This window comes from Cynocephalus volans, chromosome 2 (assembly GCF_027409185.1).
Source record: "Cynocephalus volans isolate mCynVol1 chromosome 2, mCynVol1.pri, whole genome shotgun sequence".
Taxonomy (NCBI): Eukaryota; Metazoa; Chordata; class Mammalia; order Dermoptera; family Cynocephalidae; genus Cynocephalus; species Cynocephalus volans.
Window position 1 is genome coordinate 161,228,838 of NC_084461.1, and position 23,371 is coordinate 161,252,208.

At 38.8% G+C, this 23,371-nt stretch overlaps 1 protein-coding gene and 1 pseudogene across 1 annotated transcript in view; one reads left to right on the top strand and one right to left on the bottom strand.

Annotated features, from left to right (window-relative positions):
- Positions 1 to 23,371, top strand: part of LIMS1 (LIM zinc finger domain containing 1) — a 162,439-nt gene that overhangs the window by 14,240 nt on the left and 124,828 nt on the right. The gene's annotated exons all lie outside the window — the stretch shown is intronic.
- LOC134369492 (trafficking kinesin-binding protein 2-like) lies at positions 7,201 to 9,855 on the bottom strand (annotated as a pseudogene).

Genomic DNA, 23,371 nt, shown 5'->3' on the forward strand with positions numbered 1-23,371 from the left:
CAAAGGAAATTAAGAGTGACTATATTAATATGAACCAGATATTAATATAGATGTCAGATGAAGTAGACATCAGAGCAAAGTAAGTTGCCAGAAACAGAGTGGGATGTTATGTAATGATAAAGGGTCAATCACCAGAAAGACAGCAATCCTAAATATGCATGCTCCAAAGAGCAGAGCTGCAAAACATGAGAAGCAAAAACTGAACTGAAAATAGAAATAGTGAAAACCACAGCTGTAATTGGAGACTTCAACATCCCTCTCTCACCAGTTAATAAAATAACTAGACAGAAAATCATCAAGGACATAGACAAACTTAACATCATCATCAACCAACAGGTTCAAATAGATGTTTATAGAACAGTCCACCCAATAACAGCAGAATACACATTCTTCTCAAGTTCCCATGGAACATAAACCAAGATGGACTATATTCTGGGCCTTAAACCTCAACAATTTTAAAAGAATTGAAATCTGTAGTGTGTTCTTTGACTACAGTGGAATCAAACTAGAAATCAGTAACCAAAAGATAATGGGAAAATCTCCAAACAACTGGAAATTAAACAACACGCTGATACATAATTCATGGGTCAAATTGAACTGAATGAAAATGAAAACGCAACTTTTCAAAATTTATGGGACAGAGCTAATGTGGTGTTGAGAGGAAAATTTATAGTACTAAATTCCTTAGAAGAGAGGAAAACCCTCAAATCACTAATCCAAGCTCAACCTTAAAAACCTAGAAGAAGAAGAGTATAAATCCAAAGCAGCAGAAGGAAAGAAATAATAAAAAGCAGAAATAAATGAAATTAAAAGCAGAAAAAAATTTTAAAGTCAATGAAGCAAAGTTTTTTGAAAAGATCAGTAGAATTGATGAACCTTTAGCAAGAGTGACAAATGGAAGAAAGGAGACACAAATCATCAATATCAGGAGTAAAGCAGGAGGGACTGGTAGTTAGCTTATTGGTTAGAGCATGGTGCCGATTATATCAAGGTCCAGGTTTTTTGATCCCTGTATGGGTGAGCTGCCAAAAAAAAAAAAAAAAAAAGAATAAAGCAGGGAATAGCACCACCTTGCAGACATCAAAATGATAGTAAGGGAGTACTATGACCTACTGTACACACATAAATTATACAACTTAGATGAAGTAGAACAATTCCTCAAAAAGCATAACAACTCCTTTACTATGAAATAGATTTTTTGAATAACTTTGTAACTAGTAAGGAAATAGAATTTGTATTTAAAAGATTTCCACAAAAAGGAAATTTCCAGGCTCACCTAGTTTCACTGCAGAGTTCTATAAAATGTTTAAGGAGGAATTAACACGAATTGCACACAATCTCCTACAGAAAATAGAATAGGAGGGAAACCTTCCCAATTCCTTTTATAAAGCTAGTATTATTCTGATATCAAAATCAGACAAAGTACCAAAAAAGAAAACTACGGACCAATATTCCTCATGAATGTAGACCCCCAAATCCTTAACAAATATTAGCAAATGTAATTAGACAGTGTATAAAAAGAATTATGTACTGTGATGAAGTGGGGTTTACTTCAGGAATGCAAAGCTGGTTCAGCATTTGAAAGTCAATTGCTGTAATCTATCATTTGACAAAATTCAGTACATATACATGATTAATGAAAACCTCTCAGAAAAATAGGATTAGAAGGGATAGAGGCAAATTAATGCCTCCTACCTCACCCAAAGATGTTCATGTCCTAATTCTCAGAACCTGTGGATATGTTGGGAACTGGATCACTCACTCATTGCTGGTTGTAAGGTAAAATAATATAGTCATTCTGGGAAACAGTTGGTAATTTCTTCAGAAAAACTAACCATGCTGCTTGACCAAGCAATTGTACTGCTGGTCGCTAACTCCAGAGAAACAAAGACTTACATTCACACAAAGACATGCACGTGAATGTTCATAGCAACTTTCTTCCTAATATCGAAATACTAGAAACAGTCCAGATGTCCTTCATCAGGTAAATGGTTGAACAAAGTGTGGCTAAATGCTTAAACATCCTTATCATGGACTACTTCCCAGCAATAAAAAGAAATGAACAGCTTGGCTGGATCTCAAAGTTAATATGCTTAGTGAAAAAAAATAAAGCTAATTTCAAACGGTCACATACTGTATGCTTCCATTTATATAACATTCTAAATGGCAAAATTGTAGAGATGGAGAAAACAGTGGTTGACAGGGGTTAAGAGGGTGGAGGTGGGTGTGGGGGCAAGGGTGGGAGGGAGGTGAGGTATGGGTATAAAAGGGTAACATGAGGGATCCCTGTGATGGAGCTGTTCTGTATCTTTACTGGATCAGTGTCAATATTCTGGCTGTGATACTGTACTACAGTTTTTTGCAGTATGTTACCATTGGGAGAAACTGGATAAAGTGTATGTGGGATTCTTCTATATTGTTTCTTAGAACTGCATGTAAATCTACAATGTTCTCAAAATAGAACACTTAATTTTTAAAAAGGTATGTTTGCCTAAAAGGTTAACAGCTGTCTTCTTCCCACCTGTGCCCCACTGAAAATTTTGTAGACTTATTACACTGGCGTAATTTTCCTAGATAATGTATATTCCTGATTTTCACTAAACCCCTTCAGGGAAATGATTTTTACCCCATTCACATTTGTGTTTCAAGATCTAGCAGATCAATTGAACGTTTTGCCCCCACACGTCAGTTTCTTCTATTGAGCAATTTGTCCCTGTGGGTCAAATTCAAATTTAATTTTTTTAGTGGTTTCATTTTGAGGGAAGTTTGTATTTCATTCACTTCTCCCCATGGATAGATGTGTACTTGAGATACACTGCAGCCTATTCATTGAGCCTCTACTTGGCTGTCAGCATGCCCAGATTAACTATAATGATCCCAGCTTCCGTTTCGTGTCACCTCATGGTGTGCGTACTGAAAACACCAGGTCCTGCTGGAACAAGTGTAAAGCAAAGCACAAGACCATGAGAGGAGTTCATTGCGATATGTTGGAGTCATATTTGGCTGAATTTATGTAGTCCAATCAATTTGGAAATAATGCTTTCAATTCCCTTTTACTGCAAATATCAGAACAATTTCCTGTTAACTCATATGATGTTTTGATTTTTGATTTTCGTTTGTTTTAGTACAAATATCTAGGGACAAATTCTTCAACTGAGCACATCTTACAGACAAATTTTTCAATTGATTCGGTCTAGTAACAACAACACCTGGCACATATAAGGTGCTCAATAAGTAAATGAATGAGTTAGAGTAAGTATGAATATCTTTATTTTCACATTAAGAATTGGAGATTTGGAAATTTAAAAGATATACTCAGGGTGCAAAGCAGACAGAGAGAGGAGCTGAGGGTAGGAGCTGGAGAATTCTGGAAAATCAACTCCAGGGATAATAATATTTCCTCTTGAGTACCCAGTGCTTTGGAGTAAGTTGTGCCTTTACCAGTTCCACCTTAAAGCATGTGAAAAGAGCCACATGTTTTCACTGATCTGTGCTGACTGAATATTAGAAATGGGAAACAGCACGTGTAGAAGTTAAGAGCATTGATTCTGGAGCTAATCTGTGCTCAAATACCAGCTTCTCTCTTGTCTGGTGGCAATTGCCTAACTTCTTTGACTCACGTGCAAAATGAGGATAATGGTACTTACTCATCATGTATGGTTGTCATAGGGTTTAACAAGTTATGTGTTTGTAAAACACTTGGAACAGTGCCCAGCACATTAACAACTGTATGTATTTACTATTATTATATATATTTTTTGTTACTAAAAATGGAGAAATGAAGACTTCCTTAATAAATGCAAAAATGTAAGAACTATTTTAATTCTTGGGATGTACGAAAATAACAAGCTGATTTGGCCTGTGGGCCCTATTTTGCAGACTTTCAATCTAGATCTTTAATTCATTTGGGAGTTTGTAAAATGGTGATATTCTGTTATTTAAGGCATATGTCTTAGCTGCAGTACAAGGATACTTCAAAAAGTTCATGGAAAGATTTGTATTATCTTTTAATTCTGTTTTTCCACGAACTTTTTGAAATACTCTCGTATGCCTAAAAAGAGGAGCTCTCCTTCTTCACTAATCAGTAACCTGATGATACAATTTGATGGATTACAGATCACTTCTCTGTTTGTTATTGTATAATCCTGTCCAGTGCCCTGCTCAATATGTGTGTTACCTTACCATATATCACTTTTGTATAATACTGGATATGGACTCTGTGCTCAGAAAAGTACATCATTCATAGCATCTAGATAGTCCCTCACTTTCGTGTGCTTTAGGTTTATAAAGTACTTCAATTATAGTCAAGGTGCTGTGTTTTCTGGCTTGGACTAGTGATTTTCCTTTATTCTCAGGCTGCCTCCCTACTCTTTAAACAGATGTTGCTCTTGTGTTATGAGCTCCTATGTTTGGGGTGGCATCTGTTCTTAGAGTTCCATTGGAGTGGGTATAACTTCCCACTCACATGAAGTGATCCTTCTTCATTGACTGCCATTTCATTGAAGGATGCAGTTAATGTTTGGGGTCATTTATAGCTGAACCAGCAAAGCATAGCTATCCATTCCTTAGCAAACCTGTCTCTAATTTGCGTGATCCCTTTATTAAGGCAGTGGTATAAATAGTCCCATGTTAAATATCATGTAGAGTTTAAAAGTTCATTAAAAGATATGAAAGGAAGATAATCTCTCAAGGGCAAAGTAGTTGGTTATGGGGACTTTTGAGAAGCACCTGTAAGTCATTTGAGTATTAGTGATGTCCATATTTTTTAATAGAAAGTGAAGCTTCCTTAACTATGCTTGTGTTTGAATTATAATGGTGTTCTTTTCAGTAGTTGTCTCCCTGACTATGATAATAATGTCTGTGTGACTTCAGTCTGTGGCTGAGGAAATGAAATAATGAATGAAGTAATTTAGAGTTATGATTTCATGTGTAATGAAATTGTGTTTCGAAGTTAAATTTATGGAGTTGTGCTTTGAAGTTAAACTTAAATTTAATATAAATTTTGAATAGATTTTTCTTCACCTTTTGGATTACAAAGTAGCAGCTAGACTTTGACTTCAACACAGGAAGGGTGTGCTTCCATATTTTTACTGCTAGTGTGATAAACTTTAAGTTACTGGGAAGTAGGCCAAGTCATTTTCCAGGGTGGTAGATGGCCAGGCAGGTGACATCTTTGAGGATCTCACGTACTCGGCATGTCATTATCAAAGGACAGTGTAGGGCGGAGGTGGAATTTGATGAGATTGAGGAGGACTTTCTTTTTCAGACCCTTATGGCATGATGGGGAGAGTGTCCCCAGCACAGGTTAGCTTGCCCTCTGCTGGCTGTAGGAGGCTGGACACCTTCTCAGGTAGTTGTTCTCTCAGACCTGTGCTCAGAGACAAGTGCGCAGAAAGAGTTATTTATTCTGACATGTGCCAAGCCCATAATTAGCTAGAAGGGACCTTTGACATCTTGACTTATGTCTTATATTTGGCTTAGATTTATTCTTTGGCTGTCTTAGAAGCTAAAGCATATGAATATAGGTTAAAATTTAGCCTAGTTCCTCAGGCTTGTGTTGAATGCGTCTGTCTGTTTTTCTAAAGGGAACTTTTGGAACAAAACAAATATTCATTCACTACTCTCAAATTTTCTCATTCAGAGAATATATGGGAAAATAATGTCCAGAATATCATTTTAAGGTCATTGCCTGCATTAGAACATATTGGTTCCCTTGGGTTTTAGTGGATTGCTGTCAGAATAGTTCTTGGGAATACAGTATAGACCTAGTCACAGTGAAGTATGTGTTAGGGAATATAGAGTGGTCTTCATTATAATCTGAAGATGGAATAATTCTTCCATCAGGTGAGCAGACTTTTGTTTTAAGAGTGTGGGTGATGGTATTTTTGTAATAGCCATGAAGTCTTTGTAAACATGGCTAGAGACTGGTTTTCTCTTTTAAAAAATGAGTGCAAGAAAGTGAGAGCTTTGTGACTAGCCCCATGGAATCTGGAAAGTTGTTTTAAAAGCTTCTTAAAATTTTTTTCTTTTTTTTTTTGGTGGCTGGCTTGTATGGGGATCTGAACCCTTGACTTTGGTGTTATCAACACCGTGCTCTAACCAACTGAGCTAACTGGCCAGACCTTTTTTTTTTTTAATTAAAAAAATTTTTTTCCAAAGCAAGCACCTGGGTTTTACTTCAGTTTATAATAACTTAATGTGCCTGGGAATTTTTGTGCAAATATATGTCATCTTTCATTAAAACTGCATAGTATACTTTGTAAAAAGTTAGTTGCCACCAGCTTTCCTTACAAGAAAATTTCACAGATGTAAATATACAACACTGTCTGATTCCTATTGATTACACTTCTGGTTTAACCCCTTCTAGCCTCCAAAGAAATTTAAAATATGCAGTTTGTGTTCCTTGGCTACTGCACTTATCCAGAAGAAATATTCTAAAAACAAGTTTCCCTGCTTCCACTTTATCATATTTTCCTTCTTAAAGAGATTCTTTCCCGTCCCCATTTTTTGCATGTTGTATAAAAATACAAATTAAAAAAATGAACTTTTATTAATCATAAATATGAAGGAATTTGGATGGTGGTTGGGCTACCAGTCACTCAAAGGCCTGAAAACAGAAAGAAAAGGAAAAAGGGAGTCTCTACTTCTGATCTAATAAAAAAGATAAAATTCCTTGTTTTGCTAATGCTATGATCATACCATTTGATGAGTACATAATTTAACAAGACATTAACAGGGGAAATGTATAAACCCTCTCACTATCGTCTCAGTAACAGACTGAGTTTACCCCACCAACCTTCAGAACAGCTTTCTGTAAGAAGCAGTCAAAGCTGCCCCTTTTCTCTTCCCATCTTTCTAACCTGGATTCTCTCTGCTTATGCTTATCAGAAGTAGATGTGCCAGCAACCTCAGTATTTCTGGTATATTTCAATGTAACTGGATTTTTTTTCTGTTCACTTTTTATTTTCAAGAGAAGAAAACGCAACTGAAGGAGTGTATAAACCTTTCTTCCTTTTCTGCCTCCAAACCTTCATGGCCCATTCATTTATTCTTTCAGTTTACCAAACTCCATCCATCAGGGCCTCATCCCAGTTTCGTTCCCATTCCTCCACTTCCCCCTTTCCACATTCACAATTCTTGTGCAACATTCCTTTCCTCTCACGTCAGACCAGAGTACATGTATCAGCTCATATCTATCCTTCACTTGCTGACTTGTACAAGAGCTCTTTCAATTGCTGAGTCTTGGTCTTCCTTCAGGACACCCATTTTGGGTGAAGATGTACAAACTTCCATCATGACTGAAGACTTCTGATTCCTGCTCGATCTGTCCAATAAATTGCTACCTGAATTTAACTAAACAGCAGAGTCTGGTTTTTGAGACCGATTTCTGCCTCTTGGCTTCTTGCATTCTCCTGGGTGTCAGGGGTCTTGACCACTCTGGCTATCCCCAGTCTCTTCAGCCTGTCCACTAAGCTCATCTTCAACTGGCCAATGTCAGGAGAGTTCTGGGAAGGCCTCAAGCCATACATCTCCTGGAGGTATGTTTCAGCTGGTTGGGAGGCCAAAAACTTTTCAAAGAGATGCACTCGAGGCCCAAAGGTCAAAGGAGAAGGGCACGGTGAGTGAGATGGTGGATTTGATGGCATGGAAGGGATAGCCAGGGCTTTAGGGAGAGGCTGGAGGAGGGGCTTCTCTGAAATTGGGCTCTGGTACACTTTAGCAGAGATGCCTCACTCTTGTAGAAGTTTGGCCAAGCTCATGGTGCTACTGAAGGTTATAGCAGAATCGTGTTGATTGGTGATGGATTCACCAATGCTGAGTCTATAGGACGTGGCAGGAGAATTCATGGCCGTGTTTGATGAATTGCTCCCACTTCTTCCACAGGATCATGAAGGGAACCCAGAGCTGGGGGTAACCCAAGTGATGTAAGAGGAGAGTAATATCCTACAGGTGGTGAAGGGGAATGCCAGTTGGTGCATGACAGACACCTTCCTGGGTTTGAGGTTGCAACTGTAACTGGTCCTCCTTCTGAAGTAATGGGCGGTATAGGAAGATTGCTGTTAGTGGTTTGGAGGTTCTACTTGAAGAGGCTACTGAAACTGAAAAATGATACCCTCCTCTTCATCCTCTTCTGAAAATGAGATGTGGCAGGTGGCATCTTTGGGCAACTGGGTAAAGCCTTTAATAATGACACCTGGCTGTGGACCAAGAATGGGTCCAAGGTTTGGTTAAGCAAGCTACTTCTAGTCATGCAGTTTGTGATCCTTCAAAGGGATTGATGATTTGTAATTTTTTGGCATAAAGCTTTGAAGGCACCTGGCACTGCTGAGGTCTGTGATCTCTGACTGGTCGGTGCAGAGAGCGGCAGAGCTCTCTGTGGGGTGCCACAGCCACTACCCCCTTTTTTCTGGTCATCCAGAACCTGCATCTTCTGCTCTCATTCTTCAGCAAAGAACTGCTTCTCACTAAAACAGTTCTGTTGATGTAGGCTAAGGCGATGCAGTGCTCAGCCTAATCACTCTCTCCAGAGGGTCCTGGTTGGCCCATCTTCTGAGAGTTTCCTGGAACCTCCTCTGAGTTGCTTCGCTGGTTCAGGAGTGTTTTGTCCTCTGTTTGCTGTAAACCAGACTTGAAAAATTTTGCTGTCGTGATGACACTGGAACGGTTGGAGTCTGATAGGTAGCAGAGCTGGGAATGAGATGGAGTGGCCTCATATGTCACTGGCAACCTTGATGGTATCAAATACTCATTTCTGTTGAGCTTTTTATTTAAAGAGAGAAGGATCCTCATCCAAACAATTTTTTACAGATAGTCCCCTCAATCTCAGTATAGGACTAGGAGAAGTAGAGATGGGCAGCAAGGGCATAGATCTGGGAAGTTCCTTTATTTCTTCTTGGAGTTCATGTAACATTCCCACATGTCACTTTGGAAGCTTGTAGGTGAAGTCTTAGTTCTTCCTTCTCAATCACATGTTCTTCAAGTCTGTGCTGAAGGTCTACAATATAAGACAAGAGAGAGGAGATCTCTTCTTGGTATCAAATCAGTTCATTGGTCTTCTTTGACAATTCTTCAGTCGTTCTGGACACCTGAGAATTTGTTTCACGAAGTTCTTTAACATAGTCATTGACAAGGTGTTGTTCCTTCTCTTCACTGGTAATAGTTTCTGTCTTTATATGACAAGCCTTGGATCAAAGAGTCCTACTCTTTTCTTTCAGTTCCTTGAGCTTTTCTTACAGCATGTTCGACCTGCAGCAAACCTGGAGATAAGCTAAAGGACTCATTGAACTGAAGAGGTGTAGAACAGCTGGATCAGTTTCACTGTCTTCAGAAACAGTGGAGACGATTTGAAGTAACTAGTCTTTCTTGGATAGTTCATGCTGCAGCTGATTAACTCAATCAAAAACTTGTCCCAATTGCTGTGCTTAGATAAGACATGGTTCTAATCTAAGAGAGCTTGTCCAATTCAAGCAGCCGGCTCCAGATCATGATTCCTCTCTGCCAGGAGATGTGTAACCATGTTGATGTCATTGTAAGATTTGGTCGTTGGTTCTGCCTCGTCTGTGCCTAAGAATCGTGTAACGGAAAGTCTCTTCAGCGAGGACTGGACAGAGGTCATCAGATGCATGTTGCTGCTGGTATGGGGACTGAGTCCAGACTAGATTTTCATATAGAAAGAGTCTACATTTAGGTTATACTGTGGTAGATGCTCTTCTAGCAGACCCATCAGCTCAACTTCAGGAAGATCCTCATGGGAGAAGACATCAGTGATGCTCTCTGAGTCTCTGTAATTGCTGTTTATATTAGATTTTCTTCATCTGATGGTGATATAAAAATGACATTCTGGGGTTGACTCATATAGTATCCTTTCTTGCTTTGGTTGAGAAGGACAGCTTTGGTATGAATCAGAGTAAAGGAAATCCATCAAGCCATTCAGTAAAGAAATGGATCTAGTCATATGGGTATTTTCTTTTAGACCAGTTTTCTCTGATGAGTCAAATGACATCTGCAGCAGTGAGCACTCTCATGGGGTTGTCATTCCTTGGACAGCTGTAACTGGAATGGTCTGGCATCCTTCTTGCTCCGCCTTTGCTTCCTCAGGGAGGAGCCCCTAAGGCACAGCTGCCTGAGAGCGGCAGTCAGAGCAGCCACCACTGTCCTTTTGCTTTGTTTTAATGCTGGCTAACTCACATCAGGAATTAAGAACTTTTTTTTTTGTCTTTTGGTCATTTGCTAGATCTGTACAAAGCATGAAACATCTGCAGATGTCTGTTTAAGGCAATTTCTTTATGCTGTGTGATGCAGTTTTTACCTATGAGTACACATATGTTATAAAATGTAAGGAAGCTACTTTTTTTAGACCTGGGTTTTTTAGTACTTGTCAGGTGCTTTCCCTTTGGGAATGCTATTCATTGTGACAGAGGACATGGGTGAAGTGTAGAAAGTGATGCTTAATTTTAATACACAGCTCTCTATTCAATTTGATGACAAACAAAAAAGTTCCAGTGATTCCTCAAAATTTCAGAGATCTGTTTTTTTCCCACGGGAGTCATTTTGGGATCGTGAGAACAGACTTAAAGAGCTTTTTCAAGCTTGAACCCTTTTGATTTGTAATGGAAGAAGAAAACAAAAACAAAACCAAAACCAAAAAAAAAAAAAAAAACCCACCCACATCTCTTTCTGATAATATGCTTGGTCATTTGGAATGCTTTCTATGAAGGAAGTTGTGGTGATAGGTTCTGGAATGTGGAGTGATGGGAACTACAAGGATACAGGACTTGGGAACTTTTCAAAAATAAAGTTTTCTTTTGCTCAGTCATGATTAGTCATGCTTTCCAGGATGAAGCATTGCTAGAGATTAGCTGAACACATGGGAAGAAAGTCAGAATATCAGGTTGGCCTTTTTTGATAAATTTTGATAAGAAGTTAAGTTCTAAGAATGTAGCATTTTCCTGCAAAAACTATTTATGCTTTTTTGGGACAGTTATATATCCCATGCTTATATAACAATGCATGGCATGTTAATAAGCAGTCAGTAAATACTTGTAAAATGAATAAATAATAATACAGTGCATTTTATTTGGTATATGTGGCTTTTTGTTTGGTTTAGTGAAGAATATTATCTTAAATATGTCCGTAAAATAATATGTGGGTAAATACTAATATGGAACCTTTCAGTCAGCATTAAATTAGACTTGGAGAGCCGGCCCGTGGCTCACTTGGGAGAGTGCGGTGCTGATAACACCAAGGCCACAGGTTCGGATCCCTATATAGGGATGGCTGGTTAGCTCACTTGGGAGAGCGTGGTGCTGACAACACCAATTCAAGGGTTAAGATCCCCTTACCGGTCATCTTTAAAAGATAAATAAATAAATAAATAAATTAGGCTTGGATTATTTCAATAATGCTGTGCAAGTGCACTATTTGTTTTCTTCCTTAGGAGTCAAAGCAGAACAGTTATTTGACGTGGGAAGATTCTGTGTTCTGTATAAATAAGGCTTCTAGGTGATTGGGATAAATCTTTTCGATCAAACATTAACCTCTTTTTTTTTCTTAAATTAACATCTTCACCTTTCTATATTAGCTTCAAAACTATTAATCAAAATTCCAGGTGGAATTTTTTGGGTAAAATTGACAGAATTATCTTGAAATCTCTTGGGAAGCAAGAATAGCAAAAAGCTGATTATTGAAAGGAAAGATAAATTGATAAAAGCTATTAGTAAAAGAATTTGGCAGTATATATCAAATCTGCAGTGATTTATAACTTGTTTTTTTTTTTTTTTTTGGCTGTTGACTGGTACAGAGAACCAAACCTTTGACCTTGGTGTTAAATTTATAACTTGTAATTCACAGTTTTCATTCCTGTAAATCAGATGAGTAGTGTGGAGAAAACTTGGTGTGAAAAGATTTTGGCAGCATTATTTATACTAGCAGAAAGTTCGAAACTACATAAATAATAGTAGAGGATCATTTAAAATGTCCGATGACCTGATGATATGTTGCTTTGCCTCCCACGGATTTGTCACCCCTTTTTCCAATGGGTGACAGAGTTGCCAAAGATTACTCAAAGCCCATCTCTTTTGAGCAGTGAGAAGCCCCAGAAAGGGGTTAATATCCCAGAACTTCCTCAAGCGTGAGGCATTTCTTCCATTTGGGAAATTAACAATGAATTGGGGTTCTCTCCTGCATTTTTTATCCAGACCAGCAAGTTACAGGGAGAGACATAGGTGAGGTTTTGCTAAGTACAGTTTAACAAGTTTTACAATAGAAGCTGGTAACATTCAGCAAAAACAAGTCAGGTGACATTCTGTTAGGCAATTAAGTGATCCACTAACAAATGCTTGATTTAGCAAACATTCCTTTTCCCTCTAGCAGCTTTTTAGTAACTTTACATATCAACTAATGACTTGTCTGTCTTTGAGTCAGCAACCTTGCTTTGTTACAATTCTTATCTTGCAACAGAGACTCAATAGCCTGGGGAAAATTTCCTGTCCTTTGCAAGATCAATACTTGAAACTGCAAGGCTTTGGAAAACGAGGCCCTGTGAAGTACATTTGCTTTATGAATCCTCTACAATGATACCCTAAAATTTAGTGAAATTATGTAATATTTAAAAAGATATTTATTAAGGCTTTGTAACATTATTACATCATGATCACTTTCGGTTAATAAAGAAAAAAGCAGTATGTGGAATTATAAACATGGTATGATTGCAATTTTATAATATTTAAATATAAAATATTATATGCTGGGAAAAATAAAATGCTTTTTTAAAAACACAGCTTTATTGAAGTATAATTTCATACTATAATATTCACCCACTGTAAGTGTATAAGACTTTTATGTATTTATGGAGTTGTGCAGCCATCACAACAGTACCGTTCAAGGACATTTTCATCACCGCTGAAATTCTCTCATTCGTGCCTTTCATCTCCAGCCATAGGCAATTAATGATCTGCTTTCTGTCTGTATACATCTGTCTTTTCTGGACATTTCATATAAATGGAATTATGCATTATGTGGTCTTTAGCGTGGCTTCTTTCACTTGGCATGTTTTTGAGGTTCTTCCATGTTGTAGCAGTTATCAGTAGTTCATTTCTTTATATTGTTGAGTAGTATTCCTTTGTATGGATATACCACATTTTGTTTATCCATTCACCAGTTGATGAACATTTGAATTGTTTTCAGTTTTTGTCTATTATGAATAATGCTGCTGTCAACATTTGTGTATATGTCTTTGTGTGGACAAATGTTTTCATTTCTCTTGGGTAGATTCCTGAGAGTGGAATTGCTGGATCATATGATAAGATTTTGTGTAGAAACTGCCAAAGTGGCTGTTTCCAACAGCAATGTATGAGGGTCCACTTTTGGTTCACATCCCTACCAATGTTTGGTATTTACTGTTGTTTTGATTATAGCCATCCTTGTTTTGATTATAGCCATCCTTGTAGGTGTAAAGTGGTTATCTCCTTGTGGCTTTAATTTGCGTTTCCCTAATGACTAATGATGTTGAGCATAGAAAGTTCTTTTAAAAATTCACATTTTTGTCTTTTCTTTAAACTCTTAAACTATTATAGCTCATGTACCACCAGAACTACTGCTGCAGACTCTGGTGGACATTTTTAGTATATGGAGGAGTCATGGGCCAGATCATTTTCAATCTGAATGTGCAGAATTTGTCAGAATTACAGAGGTCTCTGGAATATGGGGAAACCTGCAATTGCTCCTTCTCCATATGAGAAACTTTGAATGATAGTGACAAATATTTATGTAGAATTTCATAATTTACAAAAGACTTTTCTCCTGTGCCATTTTATTTAATCCCCACAATTTTTATAGATAGGTGTGCTGATTATCATCATCCTCTCTTTTTAGATGAGAAGACTGAGATTCAGAAAATACTTATCTGTCACATAGCTTGTTAGAAAAATGGCAGAGCTGAGATTGAGACCTGGATCCTGGAATTTCAAATCCCATGCATTTTCTGTGGCATTAATCTGCCTCTGGGAAACCCATTCAGTGGAGGGGAACAAAATCTTTGAATTGGTTATTCTGAAACCAAGGAAATTGCCAGTGTTTTACAGGGTTTTACCTATCCAGCTACCAAGGAGAGCATAGAAAAGGTGGGGGAGGAGTGACAACTCCTGGTGGGGCCAGATGTGTTGAGACTCTGTGGAAAACCTAGAGACGTTGCTGCTTCTTTCCTGTGTGTTCACTTGACACTTACTTCGTGACTTTTATACCTTTTCTTCAGGGTGAGCCAGAGAATCTATAATTCCACTTTGTAGCTCTAGAGTCTACACTCTGATTCCCAGGGACCTCTTTCTCCTTCAGTTTTTAGCATAGAGTCTGCTGTGGTTTGAATGTCCCTCCAAGCTCATGTTGGAACTTAACCCCTATTATGGTGGTGGAAGGTAGGGCCTTTAAGAGGTGATTGGATTGTGAGCGCTGTCCCTAGTGAATGGATTGATCCATTTATGAAATAATGGGTGGATGGTTTAATGGGTGGTCATGGGTGTGGTTCTGATGGCTTTATAAGGAGAGTGAGTGAGGTTAGCTCTTGTGCTCTTGACATTTTCGCTGTGTGATTGCCTGTGTTGCTGCAGGGCTCTGTAGAGAGTTCCCAAAACAGAAGTAGACCCTCACCAGATGAATCTTCCTGGAATGTAGACTTCCCAGCCTCCAAAACGTGAGAAATAAATTTCATTTCTTTATAAATTATCCAGTTTCAGGTATTCTGTTATAAGCAACAGGAACAGGCTAATATAGAGTCCTTTGATTAGTGTTGCTGGAGGACAGCCTTTCTCTAAAGAAGAGTATCTTCCTTTATTCTAGAGGTAGAAACTGTTAGCAGATGGGGTAGTAAAATGCAGGAGATTCATATGGCTTGCCATTACAGTGAGTATACTGTTTAGCACCATTGATTATTTTGGCAAGTGTTTAGTGTAAGAAGCTTCTTAGTTTCTGGATGCCTCAGCATAACTAGTCACCTGCATTACTCAACCTCTGTGCCATTGCAGCTGAGAGGAGTGTGCTGGCTTATAACATCCAGAACCTAGGTGGCAGACAGCCGGACACAGTACATGATGTGACGTTCTCAGGAGACTGCCAGATATTCTGGTAGCTAGAAGAGATGAGTCTTTAGGTAAGGGATACACAAACTGTTGTTGCATAGCTCCTGTATGCAGAGAGGGACCAGCAGCATCAGCATTATCTGGAAGCCTGTTGGAAATGTAGAATCGTGAGTCCTATCCCAGATCTACTAAATCAGAATCAGCATTTTAGTGATATCATCAGGGGATTCACGTGTGTATTAAAATTTGAGAAGCACAGGTATAGTGGGCAGTGTTGGTGGCCTATCAGCACACATTTGTCATTCTTAATAACAAAATGCATATTTTCTTAGTTATTCTCCCCTGACCCTCAAATAGCTATTCAAATCGATCCTTTAAATTAGCATACCTAAGAGATATCTGCACCCCCATGTTTATTGTAACACTATTCACAATAGCCAAGAAATGGAACCAACCTAGGTATCCATTGACAGATGAATGGGTAAAGAAAATGTGGTACATACACATAATGGAATACTACTCAGTCATAAAAAAGAATGAAATCTTGTCATTTGTGGCAACATGGATGAGCCTGGAAGACATTATGTTAAGTGAAATAAGTCAAGCCCAGAAAGATAAATACTGTGTGTTCTCACTTATGTGGGAGCTAAGAAAGGAAAAGTTGAGCTTATAAAAGTAGAGAGTAGAATTGTGGTTAGTGGAGGCTAGGAAGGGGAGGGGGACGAGGAGATAAAGAGAGGTTGGTTAACTGACATAAAGTCAGAGCTGGATGGGACAAACAAGTTCTAGTGGTCCACGGCAGTGCTAGGCATCGATGACTAATGCTCTCTTCCCAAACAGAAAGTCTGTACCCATTATACAATAGCTCCCATTCTCCTTTGCCCCCGCCTCTGGTAACCTCTATTCTACTTTCTGTCTCTGTGAATTTGCCTACTTTAGGTATGTTGCATTCCCCATTGGCTAGAAGAGAGGAGCTCAAATGCCCTCATCACAAAGAAGTGATAAGTTTTTGCCATGATGAAGATGCTAATTACCCTGATTTGATTATCACACATTGTGTACATGTATTGAAATATAACTCTGTACCCCATAAATATGTACAATCAATATGTGTCAATTAAAAAAATTAATAAAAATATTTTCTCTTTCAGCTTGTGCCAAAAAAAAAAAAAAAAAAAGAATCTATTCTTTATTTGAGCTGGTCAGAGCATGGTTTTCCCTTGGTGGCTGTTGATGGTTTGAGGTGATCACATGACCTAGGATAGCTCAGTTATAAAGACAGACTAATTTTTTGTTTGAGGAGAGCACTTTCTCTCACATCCAGCAGGAAAGAAGCATAGATGTGACCCTTATTTCCAGTGGCAGCTATCTTGTGACCATGAGGAGGTCAGTCTTGAGGTGACCCTGACACTGGAGTTGTCAGAGCAAAAAGACAGGAGGACCTTGGATTCTTGATTCTGGCATTGAGCTGCTGATCATAGGGTAAATGCCTGGATCTCTCCTTGACTCTCATCTCACAGTTACATGTGATAATAAATTTGTCATGGTTTATGCCAGTTTGACTTTGGATTTTTGATTACTTGCAGCTGAAAATATCCTAATATAATCAGACATGAAAATGAATGCTGTATGCCCAAGGTGTGTATGTGGTGATCCTCCTGTAAAATATCTACTTTTTCAGATGCTGCTAGGTTTTTCTCTTACTCTTGTAATACTTTTACCCTGTAGTGATTATTAAATTCTTCAGATGAAGGTTGCTGCAGGGAGAGGAAATCTATAATAGAAGAAAGTGGAATTGGGAGGCTGTCCTGAGAGAGGGCAAACTTGCACTCAGAAGCACCATGTACGAGGCTGCGGGACACGGAGGCCGCACTGCAGGCTAATCTGTGGAGCTCACTGGCTGGACAGCTGATCTGTGCTTTGCCCCCGATTTGGTGTTTGACCTCAGTTTCATCATCTGTAAAATAAAAAGAGTAATAATGAAACAGTGGAGGTGGATTGGAAGTATTTTGAAAACTTGACTCTTTTTTTCCCAGTTCAATTTTCCTTTCTAATTGTTTTTCCCCTTTTTATTGTGGCAAAATATAAACAACATAAAATTTACCATTCTAACTATTTTTAAGTGTACAATCCAGTAGCATTAAGTTGACATTTACGATGTTGTTCAACCATCACCACTATCTATTTCCAGAACTTTTTCATCTTCCTAAACAGAAAGTCTGTACCCATTAAACAATAACTCTCATTCTCCCTTTCTCTGGTCACTGGTAACCTCTACTCTTTCTGTCTCTGTGAATTTGCCTACTCTAGGTACCTCATGTGAGTGGAATCACAGACTTTTATTCTTTTGTGTCTGGCTTATTTCACTTAGTGTAACGTCCTCAAGGTTCATCCATGTTATAGCATGTATCAGAATTTTGTTCCTTTGTAGGTGTATATTACATTTGTTTATCTATTTATCTGTTTTTTTTTTTTTTTTGGACGGGTAAGGGGACTGCAACCCTTGGCTTGGTGTCACCCGCACCACGCTCAGCCAGTGAGCGCACTGGCAATCCCTATATAGGGTCCAAACCCGCAGCCGCGGTGCTACCAGCACCACACTCTCCCGAGTGAGCCACACGGCTGGCCCCCATTTATCTGTTGATGGACACTTGAGTTATTTTTACCTTTTGGCTATTGTGAGTAATGTCGTTATGAACATTGATGTACAAGTATCTGAGTCTGTGCTTCTAATTCTTTTGGGTATACAAAGATAATTCAAAAAGTTTGTGGAAAAATAGAATTAGAAGAAAATCTGAATATTTCCATAATTTTTTTTGAAGTACCCTCATATATCTAGAAGTGGGATTGCTGGATCATATGGTAATACGGTGTTTTGAGGAACTGACAAACTTTTGAAAACTTGACTCTTTGCAAATGAGTTGTTATTTGTATATTCAGAAGAAGATTGGGAGATGGATTTATGCTTTTTTTCTTGAGACTGTAGTTTTATCATTGGGTGAAAGTATTGGTAATTTTAACATGGGACTTCTGAACTGATCCTTTTATAACACATTGCACATTGTATCAGATGCATGTGTCATCCTCCTTAATAAAAATAGAACAGGTAGCTTCTGTAAGTTAAGGTTTCAGAGATTTAAGTGTGAAATGATTCATGAGGTTGTTGATGTTAAGGCACTCAGCTTTGTGTATGTGTTTGAGAACGAATCGCTTATTTCTACAAATGAGCACAATGACGTCTATATGATCTTTGAAAAACAGAAGGCTGAGTGTGATGAAGAAAATATGGATATAAAATACAAGATCTTACAGTTTTGTGAACACTTTCTAGCAAACAGAAAGGATCTTAACACTATTTGATACCTAAGAAATTATAAGCAGAGGAATATGAAGAAAGCCATTGTGAGAATTCTTGTTACAACACTTCTGAAGTATACTAGAAAGTAATCATAGATTTAAAATTTATTACCCTTGTGTTTCCTTGAAATTGTTAAGATTGGTTCTATCAGCGTGCATGCATTTTTGTAGTACTCAAAATGCATTTGCTGTTCTGGTATTTCTCATCCTTTTTAAAAATGTGACTTAGTAAAATTGACTTAGCCTGCAGAGTTATTTTGAGACAGATATCCTTTTACATCAACTGTGAAAAAACTTTCAAGAACATATTTAAAGTTAGGAAGGTAGCACTGCAGAAACTCTGCCAAGGTTACTGAGGCAGCACTTGATTCCCACTCTTAGGTTGATTGAGCAGGTAGCTAAATATCACTTCCAAGAAATTATTCTGTGTGGAGTAATTTATAAACCCTTTGACATTGGCTTTAACTCAGTGCTTGCATGTAAAGTCCTCCTTAGAAACCTATGAAGATGGATAATCATAATAATCCTTGACGTGTATGGTTGTTAGAAGTGCTAATCTGGAGAATGTGGGCATTAGTTCCTGAGAATTTTTAAATGTCCTCAACAGCATTAACACACTTGAAAATAACTTCTAAAATGTGTTGTTCTGGAGAATCTACATTACATGTAATTGAAAAAGTTTCTTTTGGTTTACTTCTTAGTCTATAAATACGAGTTGATTTTAATTGCCTATGATAAATAATTACTTATGTTCCATAAGGAGTAAAAAAATAAAACTTTCTAATTGTGATCTTATAATCTTCTATCTTAATAACTTTCCCAGGGCTGGCCAGATAGCTCAGTTTGTTAGAGCGCAGCCTTATGACACCAAGGTCATGGGTTCAGATCCCCATACAGGCCGGCTGCAAAAATAAAAATAACTTCCCCAAACTGTTACTTTTATTTTGCAGCACAGTGTTAACTTTGTATGATATTAGAAACTATTCCACAATTATGAAGGGACATGACAAAAATCGCATCTCTTTATGGAGATCTCATTCTTCACATTTAAAAGAAATTTTTCTTGGCATTTTAAAACGTGCTATTACCCAGCACTCTCAATTGAAACCTGTGTGACATGGGACATATTCTCTCTTCTGATGTGGTTGCAGTGGAATCTGGAGTCTCCTTCAGCGTGCACTTGTGGAAGTGGGTGGGAATGTTTGTATATGTATGTGAGGTGATCAGCATTGAAACAAACAGGCAAACAATTATAAAGTGGTTTGACACTAAACCAGCCTTGAAAACCATTACCTGAGAATCATTTATTCTACAGATATTTATGCCAGGGACACTTCTAGGTGCTGGGGATTTAGCAGTGAATTGATAGAGCCTACCCACCAATCTGCCCTCTACACCACCAAGAAGTCCTGGGCGTCCTCCCCTGGTTGGGAGTCCTTTGCCCTCTTCATTTCCTACCCTCTGGAAGAGGTGGTAGAGAATGCCTCCCTGGCACCCTTCCTGTGTGGAGCTGTTCAACTCTGTATTTCCAGGGACAGCAGAGGCCCAGGTACAGAGTATTTGTCAAATGAGTAAATGAGAGTAAGTAGTGAGTGGGTATCACGGCTCATCTGGACTATGGCATTAGCTTCCTAACTACTCTTCCTGCTTTCCTCCTTGCTCCTCCTCACCCCGGTCTGTTCTTAACATAGCGGTCAAAGTGATCTTGCTAAGACTTAGCAAGTAAGATCCCATCACTCTTCTCAAAGCCCTCTGGTAGGTCTCTGTTTTACCCTTATGTAAAGCTGTAGTCTTTATACTGACCTAGAAGGCCCTGCAGTGACTGGCCTTCTGCTGCCCTCTGACCTCATCTCCTGCTGTCCTTCCCTTTGTTCGTTCTTCTTCAGCCACACCTGCCCCTGGCTCTTTCTCAAACTCACTAGCCGGCTCCCATCCCAGAGCCTTTCCTCAGCTCTTTCTTTGCCCATAGACTGCCTCGGCTCACTCCTTCACCTCCTATGGGTCTTGTCTAAAATGGGTCCTCCTCTGGGAGGCAGTCCCTAGCTACCCTGTCAACAATTGCAATCCTCCCTGCCTTGACAATCCTGATCTCCCTTCCCTGCTAGCTTTTCTCCTGACACGTAGAGGGTGAGTGTCCGTTTGTTCCATGCTAAACATATGCACATGCAAACACACACACAGATGGATGGCTTTTAATTTTGTTTTTATCTGTCTCTCAGTAGCGTAAGCACCACTGAGACAAGGTTGTTCATTGTATCTACAACAGCTGGAAGAGTGTCAAATTAATAAAAAACAAAAAAACACCCTTAACCAAAGTTTCTTTTAGTAATGTCAGAATGATGCCTTCTGTGTGTCTGTGTGTGCTTTGAAAAATGACCATGGGTTTTGCCACACTGTAGCTCAAGGCTAATTGGTCTGATTGAGGTTCCAGTTGGACAACAGAAAGGTTGATCTCCCTCCCTTTCCTAATAAACCTAGTAGCTCAGTAAAAAAAAAAAAAAAAATCAGCTGCATAATCAGCTGTATTTGTCATTGGGCTGTACAGTGCTACCACAAGTACATACCTCATTCTCATTGGTGTTGGCATTTGTCACTTTCCTTTTGCTGGAATCTCTGTGTTGTTATTTTGTTTTTAACTAATGGAAATTGAAGGGTGTGGCTGAGATCCAGAGTAAAATGTGCTGACAGGGTGAATGCCTGGTGTTTGCTCTAAAGACTCATGCAGTATCAGATCACAGAAGCACCCTTGTTGGTCCCTCTCATCTTTATGTAACTTGCTTAAGACGTCCTAAATGCCCTCCCGCCAACTCTTTAATTGGGTTCTCCCCGAGGAAAGGCTTTGTTGCATTTTATTTTCTAAGGTGCTTATCAATGGAGGGAGAATGGGAAGGTTGGACAGAATAGAAGAGTTTCATACTTCCAAATCTTTAGATGAAAGAAATTTTGACAATTTGCTGGTTTAGATGCGTGGAGTCTTTGTGGTGCAGTAGCGGGGAGTCGAGGTGTTGCAGTTGATTAGACCTTTTGCAACCAGTTTAACCTATTTGAATCTCAGTTTAACAGAGACGGAGAGAGATTTTAAGAAGTTGGTTTACAGGATTATAGAGGCTGGCAAGACTAAAATCCACAGGGTCGGCAGGTATTCTTGAGACCCAGGGAAGAGCCGATGTTGCAGTTCAAATTCTAAGGCCATCTGCTGGCATTATTCAAATTCCAGTCTTACTTCCTAGTTGCTTTTACCGTCATGCTGTGCCTCTTATATAAACCTGTTTGTTGAGTGCTTGGCCCGTATTAAGATTGAACATACAATTAAGTTCTGCAAGAGAGGTTGAAGTGGAATGTGTATATAAGGTTGCTACAGTTATGTTGTCATGTTAGAGCTGAAGCTGAAATTGGGGTTGTCAAAAAGATGTCAGGGAATGACAGTACTGTAAAAGAAATAAGGGTGTGGATAATACAGTGTACCTGAAGGAACCTGTCTGTGTGTTATAATCATCTAAATGAGCACTTTGTAGTGGTAGTCACTCTACCCCGGGGTTACAGGGAGGAAAAGGGTCAGAACTCTGCTCCTGCTCTTTAAGAGAAATTCATAGTTTCAGGAAGTATGTGTGCTGGGCAAGATCTCTGAGCTTTCTCTATTTTTGTCAAAGCCCAGAACTGCTCCATGACTGAGTTGACCTCTGTCATACTTAATTCTTTCAACTCAACCTGTTCCCTGTGGGTACTGTTAAAAGATAGGAGGTAACTTTTTTTCTCTGTTGGATACTCTGTCTACATTCCACAGAGTGGTTCAGGTGGTATGTATGTAAGGTTGCTACAGCTATGTTGTCATGTTAGGACTTAGCCAAGATGTTACAATTTCTGGGAATATTGCTAACGCGGGTACTTTAAAATTTGATAGGAACAAAGTTCACTGTTAGAATATAGTTGACACATAATTTAGTTTTTAGTAACAAAAGGGTGTTAAGCAACTCTTCTTAGGTGGAAAAAGAAGTAAATTGATTTAAACTACATCATGAATTAGAGTTAAAATTCTGTCTTGAAAGACAGCTGAGTATTAAAATGAATGCTTAGGGAGGGAATGAAGTTGTTTAAAAGGCAGACATGGAGATTAGATGACCTTTCAAACCAATCTTTGGAAATATAAATTGTAGATGTAAAATTGTTTCTCTTAATCCTTTCAGATCATTTAATTGACCGTTGGGACACTGTCCTTATGGTTTGTCTTGTGTTATGCCCTTAGTTCATTCCTGCTGCTATAACAAAATACCATGGACTGGGTAATTTTTAAATAGCAAAAATGTATTTCTCCTAGTTCTGGAGGCTGGGAAGTCCAAGATCAAGGCATTGCAGGCTCAGTGTCTGGTGCGGCCTGGTCTCTGCTTCCAGGGTGGCACCTTGAATGCTGCATATTCACACCGCAGAAGGTGGGCGGGCAAAAGGGCCTAGTTGGTGCCCTACAGCCTTTGCATAAGGCACCTCCTAAAGGCCCACCTCTTAATACTGTTGCATTGGAGATTAAGTTTCAACATACAGTTTGGAGGAGGCACAAACATTCAAACCATAGCAACCCCCCTTTCAAGCTTTGTTTTTATGTTGGAGGTTTTATTTTGTGTGTGGCTATCTCTGTCCCATGTCTGTGTACAGTAAAATGAAGCATTTCAAAGTTTATCAGGCTCCATCACTCTGGGGCCTGGGTGAGTTATGCCACTTCTTTACTCTGCTTTCCTCTTCAGCAAAGTGGGGATTACAATCCTGCCTACTTTCCTTTCAGCGAGAATTAAATGTGGATTCCTGGCGAGTCACCTAGAGCAGTAGAAGACTCAGTAAACCTTTAATTTGTGTTAGCTGCTTTGATGAGGGTGATGTGCTGATGAAATCCCCAGGGGAAGAGTTAAGGAATCCAACTATGAGTGTCTTCTGTGTCAGCAGTTCTCATCTAA